The sequence below is a fragment of the Stegodyphus dumicola genome, chromosome 4 (genome assembly GCF_044657685.1).
Source record: "Stegodyphus dumicola isolate Sdum_Otavi_A_Nest chromosome 4, ASM4465768v1".
In the NCBI taxonomy this organism is placed as follows: Eukaryota; Metazoa; Arthropoda; class Arachnida; order Araneae; family Eresidae; genus Stegodyphus; species Stegodyphus dumicola.
Genome location: NC_140771.1, coordinates 195421172 through 195436858, shown reverse-complemented (window position 1 = coordinate 195436858; position 15687 = coordinate 195421172). Strand labels below are relative to the sequence as shown.

At 32.5% G+C, this 15687-nt stretch overlaps 1 protein-coding gene and 1 long non-coding RNA gene across 3 annotated transcripts in view; one reads left to right on the top strand and one right to left on the bottom strand.

Moving 5' to 3' along the window:
- The window catches only part of LOC118189141 (teneurin-m-like), an 866809-nt gene that overhangs the window by 695545 nt on the left and 155577 nt on the right, over positions 1 to 15687 (bottom strand). For both annotated transcript variants that reach the window (XM_085815896.1, XM_085815897.1), the window contains exon 2: positions 6697 to 6783. The gene's annotated coding sequence lies outside the window, so the exon portion shown is untranslated. The remainder of the gene's footprint in view (positions 1 to 6696; positions 6784 to 15687) is intronic.
- The window catches only part of LOC118182866 (uncharacterized), a 409247-nt gene that overhangs the window by 267648 nt on the left and 125912 nt on the right, over positions 1 to 15687 (top strand). The gene's annotated exons all lie outside the window — the stretch shown is intronic.

The following is a 15687-nucleotide window of genomic DNA, read 5'->3' as shown; positions in this document are numbered from 1 at the left end:
CTTCCAATTAACCTAATGTCTCTACAAGTGAAAACTGTTTTAGAAAAGTTATATTGATTCATTCAAAGAAAATATAAAATGGAAATATTTTGTTATATTAGGCGCTTAGTTTAAACCCATTAAACGAAAAAAAAAAAAAAAAAAAAAAAACTTAAAATAGTCATACTAATTGTTTTTGCACACAAATGTAGGTACATTTATGTAAAAAATTTCTTTTGGCCCTTTGCCATAAATACAGATATTCATACAGAATTGAGAATGCAATTAGCATTTATGTTATATTTCAATAATACTTAATTGCTGATACTTAGATACAATGGGAGTTATGCTAACATTCATAGCAGTTTAACGAAACATGGTTATATGCTTCATTGTAAGCCACGCAGGGCTCTCTTTAAGGCTAAGTGTGTTTCTTTTGGGCAGCCTGTTTCGCCCTATTTTAAGTTTTACTTTGACATATTTTTCTTTATATCTCATGCAGTAATTGTTCATAGAAAGCTCTTTTATTCATTACATTGGGCAGCGATGTGTAATTAGAATACAAATAAATAATAAGTTTATTTTACACTAATTGATTTACAATTAGCATTTCAATGTATGCTGTCTTAAGTCAGGGTTCAAACAGTAAAATAAATAATATTAATATGAATTATAAAATAGTAACTTCAGTAATACGTAGTGTAAAACCTAATTATTAAGTATGAAAACTCAAAACTATTGTAAAATAGTTATTAAACAGAGACATTTAGTCAGAAAATTTCTCCCCGCGTTCATGAGATATATGCATATGATACATAACAATTTCACTTCTATTATCAGAAGAACATGCGTTACTAACATCGAACATTTTGAAAGACTATCGAGGGTAAAACTCGAGTGTTTAAAGGTTTTAGTTCTCGGTTAAAAGTCAGCTCCAGTTATAAAAATTTATTATATTGCAGATAAGTGACAATTTGCTAGGAAGAAAACATCGTGTATGCGGTAACTTCTGGATGCATAGGTGAAAAAAGCGGGGGAAGCCCGCGGAATGCCGCTAAAAAATGGTAGTTCGGTTCAACTTTTCAATACCGGCCAAATTTAACATAGAATATCTTTTAAAAAAGAACAATGATAAGCGGGCTTCAGCCCGCTCAGCTGGCGGGCTTGCCCGCTAGTTAGCATTAAAAATCGTGGGATAAATATGGTTGAGTTGATAAAAGCACGTTGTAAAACTAACATTAGAAAACAAAATTTTAATTTTAACGACAGTGATTTGTTGATAAAACGGCTGGTGCTCTCGAACTTCTCAAGCCGTTTTTTCTAAAAAATGTAAATGATGTTTGAAGAAAAAAGAAAACATTCAACTTTGGAAAACTCATGAAACTAGAGAAATCAGAAAAATAGGGATAATCATAACAGTAAGGTGGATGGTAAATCTTGACACAAAATATCTTAAAATGTTTTTTTTTTTTTTTTAGTGAAGAGAACATGCATGTTTTTAAATTCAGTTCTTGGTAGTTAAAATGATGTATAAAATTAATACGAAAGAATGAATACGTAGAAACAAGTTAATTGTTATTTCTCAGCGCCTCTTTAGAGGCATGAAATATTTTAATGACTCACTGATAATTTAAAATTAAAATCTTAACGTACAACTGTCGTGAATTCTTAAGAGTATGGAGCAAGTCTGCTCGTAAAGGGAAGTGAACCATTTGTTAACTTGGCAGTTACAATAACTATAAAAAATCATGATATTTCTCATTACTTAGAAACTTAAATGATTTTTCTTTGTTATGAACCTGATACTTTTGTTTAACTTCGTGGCTGAAATTTGGAATAAGAAAATAAATTCATACTTTAAATGAAACAATAACTATTAACGATTTATTTTAACTGCAAAAAGGTGAATTGATATCCTATCTTGTTTTAAGTAAAGTAATAATTAATGTAATTAGTAATTGCTTTTAATTTCATATATCTGTTTTTTGTTATTATTTCAGTATTTGAAGCAAAATCAAAATAATATCATATAGTGACACTACATTCTAGTTAAACTGATACACCGAATAGCGATTATTGAATAAGCAATAAGAATCGGCCTATTTTCGAAAGTTTAAATATAGCACCTTATTCTTAAGCTTCAGAAAAAGTGCAAATGATAAAAGAGAAGCCAGTGATGAGATAAGATAACGCGGTAAGAATGAGAGAAAGGAAGTCAAGCTACTCAATTGATGAAAATGAAAACTGATAAAAAATAAAATCAATTCTGAAATTATTTGCTTTAACATTGAGGGCAAAGATGGATTATAATTAGGATCGTTTCATTTCTTGTTAACAATCCAATTTGTAAGTAAGTCCGTAAATGGAGTTTAAACTTAAGAAATATAACTAATAGAAATATAACTATATATTACATTTGAAAATGCTGAATCTTCAACTTCTATTATGGTACCAGTCACAAAGCCAGAAGCATTATACTATTATACTTAATTATATACCTCATATGAAAATTTTCGCATGCCTAAGAAATGCCATTTGCATCTCGAATCTATCTGTATGAGAAGTAAGTTTTATGATTGACTAACAAGTACTTGCATCATGAATCCATATATTCATATGTTCAAACGGACCAGCTACCTAATTGCATATATCTTGATATTGTGAGGACAGGGGTAGGAAGTTTTAATCGGATTATGATGCTACTTAGTTTTCAAATATGTTCAAGTGAAACATGATCTTGTTTCGAAAGCTGACAAGGAAAAACGCCTATGGTTCCGCAGCTAGATCAGTTTCACTAAACACCATGGTAATCGCTTTTCCAAGAATCAGTCAATTCACATTTATGCTGATGGTTTAATGAAGGACAAGACATTGGTAACAGAGCTAGTGTACACAGCAGAACGTTTTATTTTTACAAAGCAGTTAGTACTAACACTACTGGTTTTGATGATGAGTTAGAAGCAATTCATATGGCTTTACAACAGCTCTATTGTCGTAAACCCACCTTTTCTAAAGCCATCATCCTCTAGGGCTCTTGCCATGAACAGAATATATGGTTCCAAACTTATTTATGAATGGCATAGCTTCTAAAAGATCTTGAGGAGTCCTATAGCGTTACAGTGGATGCCGGCTCATTCTGGACTACAAGAAAACGAGAATACAGATTTATTGTTAAAGAAAGAAATACCTGTTTTCCAGAAGCCGAAATATACAGCAGTCAAATATATATTATCTTTACTTCTGCAAAGAAACCGATAAACACAGACTTAACAAAATTTATGACTCTCTACTTTGTACGTTAAGGCTAAGCAAAAGACTTCGCAATGTCTCTTGGGCAGGGGGTAGATACTCATCGTGCTACAACTGTGGCATCGTTATGAATTTTATTTAAAGATATTATAAAATTACCATAATATTAGTACCTTAGTGTTCGTCTATTTGGCATTATACTAAAAAGTTATGCAGTGATCTTGAACTTTATGAGCATGAGCTCTGCACTTGATGATTTTAATTCTGTAACTCAGAATTATTAGAAGGCAAGGTGACTATCTTAACTTTAAACGACAAGTTCTTTTAACATGGATCCAAGCATAGCAGTAAAGCCCAAATATTTCATTATATAAGTTGAACATTAATGTAACAGGTTTCTGAAGAAGCTTGCAGATATAGAAATGTAATTTATTGATATTGAAATAACAGAAGCATATATTCTCTCATTCATTTCAAAGTAAAACCACTTGTTTCAGATCAATAATCTAAAAACATACTGCAAAAAAATCGCCTAGCTTATAACATTTGAGAACGGAGTTAGTACAGAATTTCCCTAACATATAACCCCTTACACACCAAACTTATTTCGGCTCATAAAAATACATTATTATCTAAAAGTAAGTATTAAATAAAGGTAAGTCAAATATATATTTCCGATTTTTCACATTATATTTCAACCCCCTTCGGAAATGAATTTGCTGCAGCCAAAAGGGGGAACATAAAAATCCAAATTTATAACGTAGGGTGTAAACGGGCAGTAAAACTGATGGAAAAAAAATACTATCCTCATTTTAACCCTCTGCAGTAAGTATTTCTTCGCCTTGTAGCTTATCTGGAAAATACTTGAGAAGGCAGAAAGGGGCTCGTATTACCTTTAAAATGGTTTTCGAATAAAACCTTAGAGAACGGTCCGTATTCTCATATTGACCCGACTGCATATAATGCTTAATGGAGCGACTGCAATAAAGGACATTGCTGTTAGAGGCTCTAAGCTTATACAAGTGGGAGGAGAAGCAAGTAGCTGGCAGTACGGATAGTCATTAACTGTGATAGCGTGTATAGATTTATCGGATTTGAAGGTGCCATTCTGAATAAGAGGTTTTAGGGCGACCTTGGAAAAGTATTTAGATGCCTAATTTTTGGCGATTAATTAATTAACTCTCTTTTTCTCTTTTTTTTTCTTAATTCTCCTTTTTCTAATGCAGGAAATTCGCTGATGGCATATCGAATTTTTAATTAAAAGAAACATACAATTATTTTAAAAGGTACGAACGAGAGGCGACATACGTTTGCATTAACATGTATGCGTAATACATTTACGAAGTTTAAGAGTATGCATTAATTCATTGTTTAATATTTGCAGTAAAATCCCAATTAAGTAGGGTATTTACGAAAACGATGTCTACGGTTCGACCGCGGATAGCTAAGAAACCTCAGAGCAATCACAGGTATTAAGGTTTACAAAATTACACTTATTAATTATTTACTTGTATAATAATAATAATAATAATAATATAATTAGAATAATTTACATATATTTCTCAGCAGTTTAATCTGGAGATTAAGTTCATTTAATTACATAAAGTAAATCAGTAACCAAAGTTATTTCCCGCACTGGAGCACGCTTGAGCTCTCTTTTGTTCTCTCTATTTCTTCCTATCCCTGTTTATATGCTGCCCAACCGGTATAGTGGTTAGCCTAGCTAACCTATGCGCCGAAGGGCCGGGTTCGAGTTCCGGAGAAGGCATGGATGCTTGTAAATGTATAATGTCGCTGCGGCATAGCGGCACTAGCGGCACTAGCTGCGGCATAGCGGCAAATATGCGCAAGCCGAAAGTTCTCTCGTTTGGTAAAAGAGGAAATGGGTGAGAAACCCTCGGGTCCGTCCCCCCGTAATGCTCTGCATCAAAATTGGGGGGCGAAACTTAGCCAAATAACACTGTCACCTGCTAGGTGCTCAAGGCTGTTGCCAACGACAGGCGTAATCTAGCGCTCCTTGCCACGAGGAATTTCGTGGGCTTGGCTGACTACGTTGTCTGACGTGAGCATAAGCAGCAACAACCTGTTTATATTCCTTCCTAAACGATGGTTCATATGTTTTGTTTTTGTTTGCTCTAAAGGAATCAACGTGATATAATTTATTTTTAAGGAATGGCCTAACAAAGTTTATTTCATCGTTTAGCGCACACACCTTTTCCCCTTGTTATGTTTTCCGAAGAAAGTTTTATCTTATGCTATTAGTTTATGATAGTTACTTCTCCATGGCTTTGCATTGAAAAAGCTTAACTTTTTAAAATAAAGCCCGATTAGTTCACCGCCCATTTAACCGGCCTCTGAATGATCGGGGTTTGTCTACAAAATAAGGATTTAATCTAGGTCTAAATTAACGATTTTGCTCCATCATATGTTGAAACCAATCATTATAGTTTAAAATTACCTTATTTCCCTCAGGATCCTGCTCACTAAGTCTTCCACTTCTATTTTTGTTCTCTTTTTCTTTCATTATTTTAAAAGGAATACCGAGATTCGAATTTGAGGTATAGCGGAAGGATTGTAAGGACATCACAAATATTTGAAGAATTTAATTCCGCCAATTTTCAACAAATGAACTTTTCATATATTTCTATTTACGCAGATTAAATCTGCAATGGAATAAATAGTGTGTTTCTTTTTCTTTTGCAATACTTTGATTAATATGAGTAATTTCTAACAGAAATTTAATCAGCAATTAAAGAAAAATTCGTACTTTTTTATCATTATAAATATGAGATCATGTTTTCAAATTTTTGCTTTATTACGTTTTAGGATATTTCATAAAGCAGAAGCAGTACTGAATTCTCTTGCCCGTGCATTTTAATTCAGTTTTTTTTGGGGGGGGGAATTAAGTCCCCCGAAAGTTTTATTAAAAACAGTAAAAAATTAGTGCAGTTTTACCTTCCAGAATGCCATATAATCAAGAAAGATAAAACAATCAAAATCTTTTACACAGCAGATAAACACACAAATATTCCTTACATTAATCTTAAAAGCGACTAGTTAGAGATGGAAGGTAATAAGTTCATACACATATAAGTTCATAACTCATCTATAAGTACTTTAGCCGTCTGCCCATATTTAGGTGCGGGAAAGCGAGTTAGAAAGGCTGTTTTAAGAAAGAGGAAGTTGAAATTTTTAGTGCGGAGGTATTCAAAAAAGCTTTTATATTTCGGAACCTTGGAAAAAACACAATAATAGCAGCAATATGGTCAATCCTTTACGTGGCAAAAAACTGAGCTCCAGGCAGTATTACAAATGCTCATTAATTTTAATGATTATACCGATAGTGAGTTTAACAAGAAGCCTGAAAGTACACCTTTTTAAGTTTAAGCTGTAATTATTTGCCCTTTTTTTAAATATATATTTGCAAAACTATAGAAGAAGCATGCATATTTTTAAAAAATAACTCACATTTCTGCGCCGTGGAGTGCAGATGCTGATGTATAAATAAGTACTTATGGTTTTCAATTCATTCAGTTTTCAGTGCCACCTAATGACCTAAAGTAAAAGAAAGAATATGCTCATTAATTTGTTTTAAAATATATGATATTATTGCAATTTATAAGTATTACTTTAACTGAGCATTTGTAAGTTTGGGTTAAAACTAATATGAAGAAAAAAAGGAAACTACTTTACAAGCATATGATACTAAAAATGTTTGGAGCTTTCTATAACGTCTCTTTGACTAGTGTTTTACTCAAAACGTTCGCAGAAACGTTTTGCCCCGTACGTGATACTTACAGTATCTGATTTTAGCAATTAGACGTCATTAATGTAATCTCTAGTACGAAACACATAACTGTATTCATAGAAATAAGTATGGAATTAATATATACAAAGCAATTAAATTCATTCCAAAATTATTTACTCGCTGTTCCTACTAATATTTTACCACAGACTTATTCCTAATTTCAGCTTCTTATAAATATTTGAATGTAACTGAATACTTGTTGGGCTGAAAAAACACTGGCAATTTTTCAACATCTTAGTCAAAAAATATTATTAAAAACCAAATATAAATTAGCGAATTAAAGGAGAAAAACTAAAAATATTGCGATATTAAATGCAGCTGTGAATATCGTAAAAAATACTTAGTTTTTATACTTTTATTTATGCTATTTACTTTGCTACACTTATACTGATTACTTTCCTAAAATTTAAAGAGAGAGATTTTCTAAAATTTAAAAGATTTTTATCGAAACAAATAAATATAAGATTAAATGCATTTGGATTTATAGTTCATTATTAAGAATGTTATTAAAACATAAACAAGCAGTTGGTGATTTATCCGACGAATTAAATTTATCAGACAATGAAGATGACAAAATCACAATTTCTCAAGGAAATTTACAAAATGGGATTACTTAGGAAATATTTCAGCTCATATGTGCCTAAATTCAGGCGGTATTTCCTATTTTTGTCCTGTTAACTAAATATTACGGATTACGAACCTTATGGTTTCTCCTGTAACTTTTTGCCGAATTTTCATTTTAAAATTAATATCAAAAGTATTTGAAAAAAGTAGAAAATATGCCTAAGAAATACATAAACTTCTCAAAACATGGTAGGAGGAAAAAACTAAATTCTACTTTTGCCCACTGAAATATTTCTATAAATTTCGATGAGCACAAATCCTTTTCTATCCTTTTCCACTGGTTAAAAATTTCAAAATACAAATAGTTTATTTTCTTTATAGGGAGCGAAAAAGAAATTCTTCCTCCAACTTGTATTATCACAGCAAAAGTTATGAATCACAACAGAAACTAGGTTTGCAGAGTTTTATTCTGAGGATCTTTGACGACACCAGCATACATTTTTTAAAATATATTTGCCACACTATTTTGGACTTTTCTATGAAAAGCCAAATAAAATGAAAATTCTTTTGGGAAAACCAAATATTTCCATTATTTTTAGGATTCAAGCCAGCATTCTGTAATATCATTATTTAAGAAATTTTGATTTGCACAGGTACGAGCAAGAAAAAGAGCAATCCACTTTCAAAAGAAAATGATTTATGCAACAATTCCTAAGAAAGGTTTTCAAGTTTATTCGCTTGTCAGAGTTACTAGATGGTTTAACAGCCAGAAAAATAATCATTGTTTGCGAAGTCTGAAAAGGTTGCAGAATAATTTAACTTGGAAGCTAACTACGTTTGACATACGGAAGGAACTTTCATAGAAATACCTATGTTTATGGTAAAATTTTGAGTGTTTTCATCTTGAAAAGATAACCATATTTCATACAAATACGTTTTATAGGCATGAAATCTTCAGTTGTGAGACGCAATACAAGAAATTCCCAAATGTGAGAATGATTTTGTTTGAAGAAAACAGGCATACCTAAATATTAATAAGTTCAGAGCATGAATCATTAAGATTATGGTAGAAGGCAGGTTTAAATAGTTAACCATAATATATTGATAGGAGTAACTAAAATGATCTAACCTATCAGGAAACTCAAAAGAGAATTATACTGTATTAGCTAATTGTATACGTTACACACGTCACACTTCTGTTTAGTTTTTTAGCTTCGTAAACATTTACATTTGTAATTTCAAAAGAAACACTTCAATGTAAAATTCAAAATTATAAGAAATAACATTAGTTTGGAGAAGATTTTGAAGAAAATTCCATTGATTTCGAAGGCATACATTCATGGGTTCCTTCTTGCTCAGAAACGAAAACATTTTGGCCAAAAATCAGTTTAGCTGCTGAGGTTAATAGTTATGAAAATTTATTTATTACTTTTTAGTTGTTATATAGTTTTGGTAATTATTTTATGATAACTTTGTTGCTTTTTGCTTCAATCTAAAATCAATTGCATTTTGTGCCTAATTTTAAATATTAATTCCTACCCGATTTTATAAGTAGTGCTGGGAGAAATTCCGGAAAAGCATAGTTTAATTGAATTCTGAATTCATAATTATATTTTAAATGACTTCACATTTTCCCTTCCTTTCAATACCAGAAACACAACCAGTTTCTTTTAAAGGAATTAGTTTCTCAACGCGAAACCAGTATCCTTAAAACGTTCTCCTCGAAGACATCTCTACCCATAGGCAGATAACCCCCTACTGCTGCACACTGGGTTATCTTCTAAATAATTAGTTCAACCTGATTAGAATTGAACATCGTATGATTTCATTGTTTTGTTTAGATTTAGCTCTTCTAAGGAGAAATAGTCTCTCCCAACAACACCCCGCCCCCAAAATAAATAAGAAATTATTTTCATTTAGTCTCACGGCATTTTTTTGTTGTGTTTTATTTCTTTATCTGCGGAATTTTTTTTGGGGGGGGCATCATGAATCTTTACTTAAAGGATTTTCGATTACTTTATCGAAAATTTCGATTTCGATAATTTTCGATTACTTTACCGAAAAATCCAAATGGCTGTCGATTTTTTTAAGTCAATATCCCTTTTATGTCGCCTCTGACGATTTTAATTTTAAGCTTTCATAAATTAATTATCATAACTATAAGTTACTTACGTAATCAAAGGTTTATAATTCTTCCTATATAGTCGTCACTGCAAGACTTTTAATATTTTTAAATTTTCTAAAGTTTTAAAACCATTTAAATTCGTTCAAATGTTATATTTCTTGCTTTATATATTATTATATAGGAATACCAACGCAAGAGGTCAGTTCTGCTGCGCAGTAGGTCAGTTGACATAATTAATCCATTCACCGGAGTGGAAAGCAATTATCAATGTTGGTTTGTGCTATCTACTTGGACACTTGTGATCTGCGCATGAACGCGGTTCAGAATGACACAAATATAGTTCAATGATACGCTCACCTATGACATACATGGACGAGGCATGATGTCGGATATCTATTACCAATATTTAGAACCACAGATAAGTCGCTTCTTATGCAACATTAATAAAGATATCAGACTTCAGTTTTTCTAACACTATCAGAATCGAAGCAATAATTTTATATCGTCATATATTTGAAAGAGATTTGATTACATGAACAGTGGGAGTTGTAAGATTCCCACTTTTGAGTTACAACTAAAAATGAGGAACCTTTATAAGGTATTTCTTCCGCTTTCCTAGCGTGCCTTTGTGGTGTAGTGGTTCTGCACACTGGGTCGTTCTTCCAGAGGTCCGTGGTTTGATTCTCGGCGAAGGCGACTGCTCGTTTTTCATTTTGCCTCCTTCCGAAAAATCCTAATGTCTCCACAGTGGCACCCGAACTGAAAAGGTGGTGGATGATGATTTCTCCTCACCCAGGATTTGGCGATTGGGTCCCATAAAAACCCCAGTAGCCCTTTAAAAAAGGGAGTATATAAGGTATTTCTCCCGCCTTCCTAGCTTGCCTTCGTCGTGTAGTTGTTCTGCACGCTGGACCAGTATTCCAGAGGTCCGTGGTTCGATTCCCAGTGAAGGCGATTGCTCATTTTTCATCTTGTCTGCTTCCAAAAAATCCTAATGTCTCTGCACCTTAAGAACTGGTAAACGAATAATCCCTTAGTTCAGTAGACAGAGAGCAGAACTCAAGAAGATTAAATACCGTTTATTATTCAAAATAAATTTAACAGTGTACTCATTCTTGGAGTTTACAGCAAAGCCTCCACTTGGCCTTGAATTCAGGAATGCTAAGAAATAAAACTTAACTAATTTTAACTAAAACGATGTAGCCGAAGCTATCAATATTCTACTAGAGTTGGCCCCTTAGCGCTAACTAACGGCGAAGCTATCAAGGGGCTAAAGAACGGCCGATCGTAAAAATAGCTTGGAGAGAGAGAGTAGCCTAAAATACGAACGCGCGCCGCTTATTATCTCTGGCTGTCTAACGAAGTCAGTAGAACTTCAACATTAAATACTTACTCTTCCTTCATTTGTACTTAACCGCGCTTCTAAAATCACGTTCTGGCCGTTCTAAAAGCACGTTCAAGTTGTAAGCTGAAATAAGCGATAGGAAAGTAAGAAGCGATAGGCATAAACTAAACATTAACTGTTATAAACTTAGGAAACTTTAAAACATTAACTGTTATAAACTTAGGATAAACCTTACAGAGTTAAGTTAAATAAATGACAGAATGAATGATTTCTAATACTGTGATCATATTCAAGTTGGAAATATATTCATGATTGATATATTACTCTTTATTCTGAGGCACAACTGCTTATTATTATTTGTAAGTTTACATTTTTATTGGCACATATCCACAATTTATTTATGCATTCTTAATATATCCCTCCTGAGAATCTTTTTCAATAACATGTAATTTTTATGTTAACTCTTTCCTGAAACTTCTGTTCCGTCCATCGCCTCACTAGAATACAAAATAAATGGAGCTTTAATAATGACAGAATATGTAATTTATGGAGAAATCCTTTAATTACCCATTAGGGTAGCAATTTTATTTCTGAGTTCCTGAACACTCACTAAGACCTATATGCCATTTTGTGTCTTATTAAGTGTTCTCTTCTGTTTATTAAAGCTTACTCTTTTAGAGGTATCGAATAATTTGATCCGGGTTGTTAAGCCTCTGAAATCATTTAATGTGCTATGTATATTTAAATAAAAACTATTAAAGTTAAAATTTCACTATCCAAATTATTTAATATTTAAATATTGATATTTCATAAATATCGGTGGATAAGTTATGCTTGCTTTCAGTTGTACCTCAAAGTCGTAATACTAATAAACTTTAATCTCTTACCTGTGCTGTTAGAGTTCTAGACTTTTAGTTAAATGCGAAATTGCTATGCCGTCCAAAGAACAGGATGTTTTAACAAGGAGTAATTTCGAGAAATAATTAGGTTAAGAGCGCAATCTAAGTGTTAATTAGTTAAGTGCGTAATTTAATCTTCCACATTTATCCCGGAATATGTTCGTAGCTTTTATCGTAACTATGTATAATTTGTTACTTTTGGTTTAAATTATTGCTTTAATTCGTTTCATATTCTACATATTTCACCACAAATATTAATACTTTGCTTAGATATTTATTTTTTATTATATTATGTTTATTATGTTGTTATTATTATATTATGTTTATTTCTCCTTCGCAATTTTTTTTCAGCTATCATTTCAGGTTTTTGTAGAACTTTTAAGTATCTGAAAAAAGTTTATGATAAATCATATACAATAAAGAGAATCACCTGATGTGTTTGAAAGTGTGGTTTTAAATCTTGATTTATTTACCTTATTTACTTGCGTATTTTTTGCCTTTGTGTATTTCCCTCTAGTTTTTTTCAGCGTATTATTTAGAATCTTCTGATTTATGGTAAGTGTAAAATATGTGCACAAAGCATATTGCGTAAAAAATATTATTGAAATTCCTTTGAAATACAGAATATTAGTGTATTTTAGGTGTGCTTTTTAATGAGCTACGTTTATCCTTTAAGCCATCTCTTCAAAAATAGCATACGCCCCTTCCGGTTTTCAAACTGTAAAACTAGTAGGAAAAGAAGTAATGCTATATCTGAGAATTTAATTATTTTTTTGCTTTTATATAACATTATTGAACTCACAGTTCTATTTCATTTTCCAATGCCATGATAATTTTCTTGACTAAAACAATTCTTTCTCCTATACCATTTTCCTCAATCGTTTATATCCTTCTACCATTTACTGCATAAAATCTTACATTGTAATTAATCGCTTGTAGATAAGTATAGCTCACTTTTATTCCTTTCTTATCACTATTTTTATCCTTATTTCAGCCTTCATTATTTGTGAGGAATAAATATGCATCGCAACTAAGTGTACCATAAATAAACACCGATCATCTCAATTTTTATTTTTTTAATCAAAGTGGCACTTTTATCCATTAAAACTAATGATCATGTTTTAATATATTTTGTAAGCCCAACAGTAGCCGAGTGGTAAAAGCGGTGAACACTGGTAGTTCAGTTAGGCTTCGTGCCCCGCGAATGGACTGACTGCATTGGTATATTTTTTAGTTTTACCAGTGTGTAACGTAGATATGAGCCAATTTTCCTTAGAAAGGTAGCTACGAGGGATCCATCCCATTCCCTGTAGTGCTTTAATGGCGGAGCACGTGATATATACAGGGTGATTCTAAATTGTTTTTGCAAATTAAGAAGAGTAGTAGTACTCATCCAGATGAGTAATAATTACCATAGAACATAGGGTTGCATTTCTCTCTGAGAGTCAAAAAAGAGGAATATTAGAATTCCAACCTAGACTTACAACAGTGATGGGAGAGCGTATGAACGAGACCAAAAGTGGCACAGTTTAGTGAAAACCTCAGAGAGAGTGCATAAAACGATAAAACCGAAAACTTGGCGTTCGAGTGTTAATGCGAGCTCAGACTTTGATGGCAAACACACAAACGCACATCTTTGGTTGACAAGGTCTCAACCTCGCAAACGATTGCAACAAGTTAATTGTCTAATCAAGGGCTGAATATTATCAACTAACTCCAACTTCAGCTGTATGCCGAGATTAGCATGAAAAGTCCATGCTGTGTTCCGGCTATCAGAATTTCGTGTCCCATAGAAGGGCTCTTTAAATAGAATGAGCGCAGCACAGTAAGTCCAGGAGTACAGGATAGAAGATGGTGAAGGTGGGGGGGGGAATTGCTACCTTGATACTTGATGCCTTGATACCTGATACTTTATATAAAGGTAGCAGGTTTCTCCCCCTAACAGATAATTTCCCCTTAATAATTTAGATAATTAACTCGTTGCAATCATTTGCGAAGTTGAGACCTTGCCAACCAAAGATGTGCATCTGAGTGTTAGTCATCAAAGTCTGAGCTCGAATTAACACTCGAACGCCAAGTTTTAAATTTTATCCGTTTTGTGCACTCTTTGTGAGTTTTCACTAAACTGGTTGTGTAACTCTTGTTCATTCGCTCTCCCAGCATTGTTGTAACTTCCGGTTGGAATTCTAATATTCCTCTTTTCTGCCTCTCAGAGTGGAATGCGACCCTATGTTCTATGGTAATTATTGTTGATCTGGAGGAGTACTATCAGCCCTTTCAATTTGTAAAAACAATTTAGAATCGCTCTGTATATATATTTACCATGACAAATAAATAATATCAAATAGAAGAAAAACACGTAAATGCTAAATTTAACGAAATTTAAAATTAGGCGGAAAAGCCAACCTCAACTAGAGTAGTTTCTGAATAAATTTATATTGATTTCAAAAGTGGTGCTACGCAGGTCTTACTCTTCAAGGACAATAATACTGTTGCCTAACTTTTTGGCTTCTGAAGAAGAGGGACCTAATTCTATTCGCCTTCGGAAGTGGCAGAGTTAATTAGAGATTTGCACCAAACAAAGGTTGCCTTTTTGTCCACTTATATATAAATAATGATATGAATGAATATTTAAAGTCGTGAATCAAATTCATATGCTCAAATAAACTAGCAAAGATACAATAAGCTAACAGAAACAACAATATATTTGAATTCTATATGCAAATTTAAGTTCAAAAAGTAGATTTTTTTTTTCAGTTGCACACTTAAGTAATTATAAGCCAAAACTGCATTTTGCTTAATAAGCAGACCATTATATAATATCTTAGTTTTATCTACAAGAAATTCTTACTCCCACTAAAATGTTTAAACTCTGTATGTCTAGAATATTTAGACAAAACATAAACGCATTTAAATAGTTTCTTTTTTAATGCATTTGCATTCTGTAAGTTCTTAAGTATAAATACACATTATGCTTAAGCTAAAAGGGGATAATAAAGTCACTTAAATCCAAGCATAATCTCATAATGGCTCAATATTTTAAATATAATTTGTGTATTAAGCCATTAAATCAAAAAGGAAAAACGTCTTCCAAATGGCAGCCATTTTCTTGAAGCCCTTGATAATGTTAACTTAAAAGTCCTCTTCCGCTCTGCTACATATACCACGTAAGCACCACTTCAAGTGCTTTTAAAGCCATAAATTTGACAAAATGTAATAAAATATAATAGGGAATATTCTACTAGTATAGCGGGAGTCAAGGAAATACAATGAAACGCGAAAGCACCGAGTAGTTCAACACCGGATGGAGCAAATTTGATCAACGATTTCAAATAGAGGCCTATTGTTTTTTGCGCCATCTACAGAATAGCGAAATTTGCATGTTATTATGAGAGCAGGTATTTAATATTAAGGATTTTCATTGTACTCTTTCCCTGTGGATGGTGTACTTATATGCTTGCAGTTTTTTTACTTATTTTTTCATGTGGCTTCCCCTATGCAATGCGGCATTAAATCCAGGATGTTGCGAGCAATGCGCGATTTTCATCGTCCTATGCTATTCATTTTTATGACGTTAACATGATGAATTTGCATATAATTGTCTTTCCAATATCTTCTAATGCGTTTTTAATTCCGCTGTTCGCATTTGCGTTAAGGTTGGCTATAAGCCAAACGGTACGTTTTCTACAAATTTATGTGTTGCACTCTGCTAAGAATA